Source organism: Erythrolamprus reginae, chromosome 1, assembly GCF_031021105.1.
Source record: "Erythrolamprus reginae isolate rEryReg1 chromosome 1, rEryReg1.hap1, whole genome shotgun sequence".
In the NCBI taxonomy this organism is placed as follows: Eukaryota; Metazoa; Chordata; class Lepidosauria; order Squamata; family Dipsadidae; genus Erythrolamprus; species Erythrolamprus reginae.
In genome coordinates this window covers 5,710,072-5,719,923 of record NC_091950.1, presented here as the reverse complement: position 1 = coordinate 5,719,923, position 9,852 = coordinate 5,710,072, and positions in this window count along the sequence as shown.

Genomic DNA, 9,852 nt, shown 5'->3' with positions numbered 1-9,852 from the left:
AATTAGTAGGGCAATGCTATAGATGTGGTTTACTTGGACTTCAGTAAGGCTTTTGACAAAGTAGACTACAAGCTATTACTAAATAAAGTAGAAAACTGTGGGATAGAAAGCAACACCTCCAGGTGGATTCAAAACTGGATAACTAACCGCATACAACGTGTAGTGCTCAATGGAACTACATCTACATGGAGGGATGTATGCAGTGGAGTACCCCAAAGCTCTGTTTCAGGCCCAGTCCTCTTCAACAACTTAATCAATGACTGGGATGAGGGGACAGATGGGGAATTTTCAAATTTTCAGATGACACCAAACTGGCAGGAATAGCAAACACTCCAGAAGATAGGTGCAAAATACAGCAGGATTTTGACAAACCTGAACAGTAGACGGTATCAAACAAAATGAAATTCAATGGCGAAAAAAGTAAAGTTCTACATTTAGGCAAGAAAAAGAAAACACGCAAGTACATTATATGTGATACATAGCTCAACAGTAGTAACTGTGAGACGGATTTTGGAATCCTAGTAGACAATCATTTAAACTCCGAGTCTGTGGAGAGGGGTGGCATACAAATCCAATGAATAATAATAAATAATAATAATAATAAACATGAGGCAGCAGTGTGCAGCAGCTGTCAAAGAAGCCAACACAGTTCTAGTTTACATTAACAGAGTGATAGAATCAAGATCATGTGAGGTGTTAATACCATTTTATAAGGCCTTGGTAAAACCACACTTGGAATACTGCATTCAATTTTGGTCGCTACAATGCAGAAAGGATGTTGAAACTTTAGAAAAAGTGCAGAGTAGAGGTACAAAGATGATTAGGGGACTGGAGTCTAAAACATATGAAGAACGGTTGGAGGAACAAGGCATGGCTAGTTTAATGAAAAGAAGGACCAGGGGAGACATGATAGCAGTATTCCAATATCTCAGGTGTTACCACAAAGAAACAGGAGTCAACCTATTCTCCAAAGTACTTGAGGGTATGAGAAGAAGCAATGGGTGGAAACTAAACAAGGAGAGAAGTAACTTAGAACTAAGGAGAAACTTTCTGACAGTCAATGGAACAGCTTGCCTCCAGAAGTTGTGAATGCCCCAACGCTGGAATTTATTAAGCAGATGTTGGATCACCATTTGTCTGAAGTAGTGTAGGGTTTCCTGCCTAAGCAGGGGGTGGCCTAGAAGACCTCAAAGGTCCCTTCCAACTCTGTTGTTGTTATTATTATTATTTATTATTGTTTGTGCAGGACTCAGATTCCACCTTATTTTACTACACCCACTTTCTATAAGTAAAAGTTATTTTGATTCAATGGAGTTAAGAGTTTTGCTTTCCAGATGGACCAACTGGGGCAGGTCCTTACAGTGGTATTTTCGCAACGGCTTCCCAATTTGTGTACAGAACTGCAACAAGCTGACCAAATATTTTAGCATGTCCTGGCCTTCTAGAGATCTCCACCACATTTCATGATCATCGCAATTGAATTCTTTCCTGCAGATGTGAATATTCTTCTGATATTCTTGAGATTTTCCAATGAGCTTAGATTTGCAATATGGTCAGGTGTGCACGGCCACTTCTGAAGCCAGGTGGAACATCTCATAATTCCATTTCAATAGTCAATGCCGGACATCATTGTACCTTCTTAAGGTGCCTCTTGCTAGCGTAAAGGGTCTGGATAATTGTGTGGTAGAATTGGAGTCACCTCTTTTGGCTCTGGAATGGACACTAGTTGGAGAAAGAAGAAAGTCCACTTGCCTCTTGAAAAAAAACCCTTTGGGAATGTTATGTGGACTGAATATTAAGAAATTTTCTCCTGTCTTGGCTATTATTTATCCTCTCTGATTATTATGAGGATAAAGAGATGGGGGTTTTTCTCATCACTCCTATCATCCTTTTCCTCCCACTTAGGACTCTATGACTGTAACTTGTTGCTTGTATGCTAAGATTTTTTTTATTAATATTGATTGTGTCTTCATTGCTTTTTTGACCCCATGACAATCATTTAGTGTTGTACCACATGACTCTTGACAAATGTATCTTTTTCTTTTATGTACGTTGAGAGCATCTGCACCAAGACAAATTCCTTGTGTGTCCAATCACACTTGGCCTGTTCTGCTCTGTCCTGTTCTATTCTATTCTATCAAACAAGCATTTTATTTCCTGGTTATCCGCAGCTTCAAGGGTCCGACAGGTTGGCTTATCCACGTATCGGGAGCATAGCTTCTCTTCACATGGGTGTGATGGGTCCAGCCTCAGTCAGCAATGGTATTAGTAATGACACGGGCTTTCACAAACAGGTTGCAGCTTCTCAATTTCCCACCTCTTTATCAGAATCCAACCTCCAACTTCAATATGATATACCTTAAAAACTCAATAAAGGTATTCGCAGTGTCAAGCGACTGGATGTGTAAAACTCAAAAGATTTAGACATTAACTGCAAATACTTAAAACCCGGCTGTTCTGTTCATAAAAAGTCACATTTGTACATATACGACCCAGACCAAAAAAGGTTTATTTTAGGTACTTATATTTGGTCCTTTTTGAAAACATTTTTCACTGGAATACTAATTTGAACTTTTCTGAACACGATGAAAGTAAAATTGAAATGAAAAATTTAATGCTTATATTTTTATTTTGCTCCTAGATGCCCACCCCTAGTGTTTTTGTGAAGTTCTAATTCCCCACTCAGCTATAGGTTATCTTTTAATCCATTTTATTCACGTCTCCATGTATATCTTAGTTAATCAATGTTTTATTTTGTTGTCCATCATTTCAATTTTTCCCAGAACTGGCAAGATATCAAGGGTTGTGAAAGTCCCAATAAATTCCCAAATGTCCTCCTAATTCCTTGTTTCAATTTAAATTATTTTCCCATTTGAATCAATTCTCTGCACCAATCCATATCTGAGAATGAATTGTTTTAACAAAAACCTAAGTACAGTTATTAACAAATCTCTGAGCCTCCCCACCTGGGCATTTCTGTGAAATCAAATTTGCACGTTTTCAAACATTTATACATTTTTGATCCTTGCAAACATTCTCAACACAGCGTCAATCAGGCCCTGAGTTCCCTAAGGACTTCCTCATGCAATCTTTCCATTATTATGGTTGATTCAATATCTGGCAAATACATAGAAGACTGATGGCAGAAAAAGGCCTCATGATCCATCTAGTCTGCCCTTATACTATTTTTTGTATTTTATCTTAGGATGGATATATGTTTATCCCAGGCATGTTTAAATTCAGTTACTCTGGATTTCCCAACCACGTCTGCTGGAAGTTTGTTCCAAGGATCTACTACTCTTTCAGTCAAATAATATTTTCTCATGTTGCTTTTGATCTTTCCCCCAACTAACTTCAGATTGTGTCCCCTTGTTCTTGTGTTCACTTCCCTATTACAGCCTAAGTGTCTGCCCCCCCTGCCATTTTAAAACTACTGCCCCCCCAAATCCCGTGCCATGCCACCATGGCCACACACGATGGGTAAGCCCTTCCCCGGCCCTCTGAGGTCAAACACAGCCCTGATGTGGCCCTCAATGAAATTGAGTTGGACACTCCTGGCCTAGAGGCTAAATCCTATGACCAAGGGCTAAGAGAACGAGTATGTTTAGCTCAACAAATGGAAACCTAGGGGAAATAGAATAGTAGTTTCCCAATCCTTAAAGGGCTGCCACAGAGCAGATGGCATCTATTTATTCTCCATGCCACCTGAAGGTAGTGCAAGAAGCAATGGGTGGAACCTCACCAAGAAGAAATGCAATCTGGAAATAAGGAAAAACTTGGGACTGGGCGGCAAACAAACAAATAAATAAATAAATAAATAAATAAATAAATAAATAAATAAATAAATAAATCCCTTCTTTTTTATTAAAAGAAATTAATAATTTTAAAAAACCAAAATCCATTACTATTAAAACTAAAACAACCAGCAAAACTATTAATAAAAACAGGTGAGGGCTGGGTTTTTTTTCTCTGTTACTGTATTACTTAAGTGCTTTTACCATATGCTTTAAATCAAGAGTCACTTCTCTCTCTGCTTCTCTCTCTTTCCTGTCATTCTCTGCCTCAATCATTTTCTCGTTTCTCTTTTTTTTCTCCCCTTTTTTCTATCATTTCTCTCTCTCCCTTCCTCTCTTCTCTCTCTCTCTTTCTTCCTCTCTCTCACTCTCTTCCTTCCTCTCTCATCTCTTTCTTTCTTTCTTTCTCTCTCTCTCTATCTTGCTTTCTTCCTCTCTCTCACTCCCTTCCTCTTTCATTTCTTTCTTTCTTTCTCTCTCTCTTTCTCTATCGTGCTTTCTTCCTCTCTCTCACTCTCTTCCTTCCTCTCTCATCTTTTTCATTCTTTCTTTCTTTCTCTCTCTCTTTCTCTATCTTGCTTTCTTCCTCTCTCACACTCTCTTCCTTCCTGTCTCATCTCTCTCTCTCTTTCTTTTTTTCTTTCCTTCTTTCTCTCTCTCTTTCTCTATCTTTCTTTCTTCCTCTCTCACTCTCTTCCTTCCTCTCTCATCTCTTTCTTTCTTTCTCTCTCTCTTTCTCTATCTTGCTTTCTTCCTCTCTCTCACTCTCTTCCTTCCTCTCTCATCTCTCTCTCTTTCTTTCTTTCTTTCTTTCTCTCTCTTTCTCTATCTCTCCCCCTCTTGCTCTCTCTCTCTTTTTCTCACTTTCCCTCTCTTGTTTTCTTTCTCTCTCTCTCTTACTTTCTCTCTCTCACTCTTTCTCTCTTGTTTTCTTTCTCTCACTCTTTCTCTCTCTCGTTCTCTCTCTCTTGCTATCTCTTTCTCTCTCTCTTTCTCACTTTCTCCCTATCTTGCTCTGTCGCTCTCACTCTCGTTCTCCGGAGGCTGGCAAAAGTGATTTTCAATGTCGGGCCCGTTGGCCTGCGCGCGCTCTCCCCATCCCCCTACCAGCCCACTCGGAACATTCAAACTAAGAAAAACCTTCGCTCTTATTTTGAATGTTCCAGGCGTGCTGGCAGGGAGATGGGGAGAGCGCCTGCCCGCCCGAGTGCCCAACATTGAAAATCGCCTTCGCCGGCCCCCGCTGTGAGAATGCTTGCCCCGCCTCTCTTGCAGCGGAGGAGAAAGAGAGGCAGATCGGGCGGGCGGGCAAGCAGGGGGCAGCGGCGAGTAGCCAGGGGCGTGAGGGGGCTAGAGGCGCAGGGGGGGCACCCTTGGAAAAGGGTGCTTGGGGGGGTGTTTTGGGGTGCGCAGGCGTGCGCAGTCCACAGGGAACAGTGCGGCACAATAACTGCTGCGGGTGCCAGGGGGCTGACACACGGTGGTGGGCCAAAACCGCCCCCCCATTTTTCAATTTGGCTGGACCCCTGATGCCAGTACCAGTAGTACCGGCCTATCGGCGGCCCTGCAGACAGTCCCTGACCCGCCCTCCAAGTTCCTCCGCTGCTCTTTCACACACCCCACCTGGTTCAAGACCGACACAGAAGGCCATCTGTGGGGGGGGATGGAAGGATGACAACCCCCCCCAGTTCTGCTGCCACATTACTCACCCTTGCAGCTGACATTCCTCTCTTTGGAGCGGGGGGGGGTGGGGCTGGGAAGGAAGAGCAGCCAGTAGAGGCCCAGCCGGCCCTTAAGCTACTCCCGGGTCATGGCAAATCCTCCCGCCTGTCGTTCCCTCTTCAGCAAGGCAGCACCGGGGTATGACAATCGACTGCACAGCAGGCCTGAAGTCCATGCAGAGACCTCCAGCCAAGCTGCATTAAGGAAGGGGAGGCCAAGGCAGCAGCGGAGAGCCCAGAATCCCCTCCCTCCAGCCTTTTCCCAAGGGGGCTGGTTGGGAGGAAAAAAAGTGGGACATTTTGTAAACAGAGTGGGATGCGAGACAAATGATCAAAAATCATGATTGTCCTGCTGCAGGTGGGACGTCTGGTCACTTTAATCTAGGGAGCCCCACGATAGGCTGCATTCTGCATGATCTGGAGTTTCCAAACACTCTTTAAAGATAGCCCCATGTAGTAGTCAAACCTCAAGCTCATGAGGGCATGAGCTACTCTGAGCAATGACTCCCTGTCCAAATAGGGACACAACTGCTGCACCAGGCGAACCTGTGCAAATGCCCTTCTCACCAAAATATGGTGTTCTAATGTTGGCTGTGGATCAAGGAAGACGCCCAAGTTGAGAACCCTCTCCGAGGGGGTCAAAGATCTCCCCCCCATGGTAATGGACAGAGAGATGGGATTGTCCTTAGGAGGCAAAACCCACAGCCACTCCATCTTGCCAGGGTTGAGTTTGAGCCTGTTGACACCCATCAAGACTCTAACAGCCTCCAGGCACCGGCACATTACTTCCACTGCTTCACTGACTGGGTATCATCAGCATATTGATGATACCTCACCCCATGCCCTTGGATGATCTCACCCACGGTTTCATGTAGATGTTAAAAAGTAAGGGGGAGAGGACCGACCCCTGAGGCACCCCACAAGGGAGAAACCTAGAGGTCAACCTCTGACCCCCCACTAACACCGACTGTGGATGAACAGAGAGGTAGGAGGAGAACCACTGCAGAACAGTTCCTCCCACTCCCAGCCCCTCCAGCCGGCGCAGAAGGATACTATGGTCGATGTTATCAAAAGCCACTGAGAGGTCAAGAAGCACCACAATAGAGGATAAATCCTTGTCTCAGGCCCACCAGAGATCATCCATCAACGCGACCAAAGCAGTTTCTGTGCTGTAGCCTGGCCTGAATCCTGACTCTTGAGGGTCTAGATAATCAGCTTCTTCCAAGGATCATTGGAGCTGGAGCGACACCACCTTCTCGACAATCTTCCCCATAAAGGGAAGGTTGGAGACTGGTCGATAGTTGTTATGAATGGCTGGGACCAGGGAAGGCTTCTCAAGAAGGGGGTGCATGAATGCCTCCTTGTAAGGAGCCAGAAAGGACCCCCTCCTCAAAGAAGCATTGACGATCTCCTGGACCCAGCTCCGTGTCACCTCTCTAATGGTCAAGACTAGCCAGGAGGGATCCAGTAAACAGGTGGCAGAACTCACAGCTCAATGGTCTTGTCTACTTCATCAGGTGTTACCAGGTCAAACTCCTCCCAAATAGGTGGACAATGATGAGCTCCAGTCACCTCGACTGACTCATTGTCAGCCGACTATGCTATACAATTGGAGTCAGGATCCGTCCGGATCCGAGCAATTTTATCAGCGAAAAATGAGTTAAAATCCTCAACACTGCTCTGCAAGGGCTACCCAACTCCCCTCTGATTGTGAAAGGAGCGAGTTATCCTGAACAGAGCTGCCGGATGAGATTCCGCTGATGCAACCAAGGAGTCATGTTACGCGCATCTCGCCACCTTGAGCGCCACTTTGTAAATCTTACTATGAGTTCTTACAAGAGTTCGATGGGACTCGGATTTACTTTTCCTCCACTGTTTCTGTAGATGTCTCTTCTGGCATTTCAACTCCTGGAGTTCCTTGGTAAACCAAGGAGCCCTCTGGGGTCTAGTGCCATAGAGAGATCGCAATGGCACAATCCGGTCAAGAGCCACCGTCGCAGCCCTGTTCCAGGCCATGCAAGAGACTGCTGAACTGTGGGTGAGTAAATTGGGTATAACCCCAAGCACCCTCTGAAAACCTTTTGGATCCATTAGGCGGCTGGGACGGAGCCACCTAGTCAGTTCCGCCTCCCTGCAGAGGAGGATTGGAGCCATGAAGTCCTAGCGTCCCCGATCCATCTGGTGGGCATGGGCTGTTTCATGCTGTCTCAGGCAACACCACCTCTGTCCAGCACCATCCACGCCAATCGCCTCGCGTCCTCTTGTCTCCGCCTCAGCTCATTCTCTCCTCCTCGATCTCTCAGTGTGAGTCAGTCCTTAGTGGCAGCCGCCATTTTCCCGCGACTCAGCTGATTAACATCCGATACCTCCACGGCGAGTGTAACTCTTTATCGCCATGGAGGGACATCGGGCGGGGGGCTCCAGAGACAGAGGTAATTCACCCCACTAAAACTGCTCGAAACAAGCTTGCTGACACAATTAATCACCCTATATCCGAGACGTTTCACCCGTTGTCCGGGGAGCTGCAGCTTCCTCCCTCCTTCCTACTGCCCCACCGGAACTGGAAAAAAGGAAGGAAGGAAGAAAGGAAGGGAGGGAGGGAAGGAAGGAGGGAGGAAGGGAGGGAGGGAGGGAGGAATGGGATGAGACATAAGAGAGGCTGCCAGATCCCCCGTCCCCCATTGACTCTGTCAACCACAAGGGAGGAGGAAGGAAGGAAGGAAGGAAGGAAGGAAGGAAGGAAGGAAGGAAGGAAGGAAGGAAGGAAGGAAGGAGACCCATCAGGAGAAGAGGGAAATCAGAGGGTCCTTTAGGCTGAGTTCAGAGCTGGGAGGAGACAAAGATCAGACACCAGGACACGGCATGAAAAAAGCAGTTAGTGGGAGTCCTCGACTTATGACCACAACTGAACCCAGCATTTCTGTTGTGAGGGGAGATATTTGTAACATGAATTCTGCCCCACTTTACAACCTTTCTCACTACCATTCTGTTTCTATCAGGGTCATGGAGTGAATCTGGCTCCCCTGTTGACTCTGCTTGTGGGAAGGCTGCAAGAGCAGATCCCAGGACCTTTGGTTCAGTAGCCTAAGCATAGCCCATAAAATCATCTGCTACAATATCCTTCCTGCCAATGACTACTTCATCTTCAACCAAAACAACACACGAGCACACAATACATTCAAACTTAAAGCAAACCGCTCCAAACTCCATTGCAGGAAATACGACTTTAGTAACCAAGTAGTTGATGACAGGAACTCACTACCTGACCTATCATCACCTAACCCCCGAAACTTTACTCTATCCACTGTTGACCTCTCCCGATTCCTCAGATGTCAGTAAGGGGCATGCATAAGTGCACCAGAGTGCCTTCTGTCCCCTGTCCTAATGTTTCTCTCTTAGTGGTATCATGTATATAAATATTGTCATATCCTTTTATACTACTAATACGTACTTGACAAAACAAATAAAGAAAAACAAATAAATAAACCGGCTGAATACCTCCACTGCTCCCTTCCCTGTATTTTCTCTTCCTTCCCTCCTTTCCTCTTTCTTCCCACTCTCTCCTTCTCTCCTCCCACCCAACCTTGCTAGAGAGAAGTGAGCATTATTCGGCGGTCATTGGGAGCTCCGGCGGGAGGAGCAGTAGCCTGGCTGGGTAGAACTGCCCTGCTGCCACACATACGAGAATTTGGGACCAACTCCTCTTCTTTTGGGCATCCGAAGAAGGCTCATTTCTTCCTCTTGCTCACTCTCCTGCCCGCTACAAGGACACCACGGGGAGAAAGTCCCGACGCCATGCCTCCCTGTCTTTGTAGCTGGCAGGAGAGCAGGTGAGAGAGCGAGAGAGACGAGCTGCGGTGTCCTTGTAGCGAGCAAGAGAGTGAGCACGAGAGAGAAACTAGCCTTCTCCGGCCACACGAAGAAAGAGGAGTTGGTCCCAAATTCTTGTGCGCACTGCAGTGGGGCAGCTCTGCCTGGCCAGGCTACTGCTCTTCCCGACAGATCTCCCAACAACAACCGGAGAAGGCTCAGTTCTGTCATGCGCTCGCTCTCCTGCCCGCTACAAGGACACCATGGCTCGTGTCTCTTGCTCACTCACTTGCTCTCCTGCCACGTTGAGAGCTCTAGGGGGAGGAGCAGTAGCCTGGCCGGGCAGAGCTGCCCCGATGCAGCACACATGAGGATTCGGGACCAACTTCTCTTCCTTCTTCCTGGCGGCATATCTCTGGGACAGTCTCAAGCATCCCCCCTCAAGGGTCCCCCTCTCCCAAAGATGTCCCACTGCAGATGGCTTCGGCATTTGCTTTCCGCCGAGCCAAGCCAGCTGCCACCGCCTA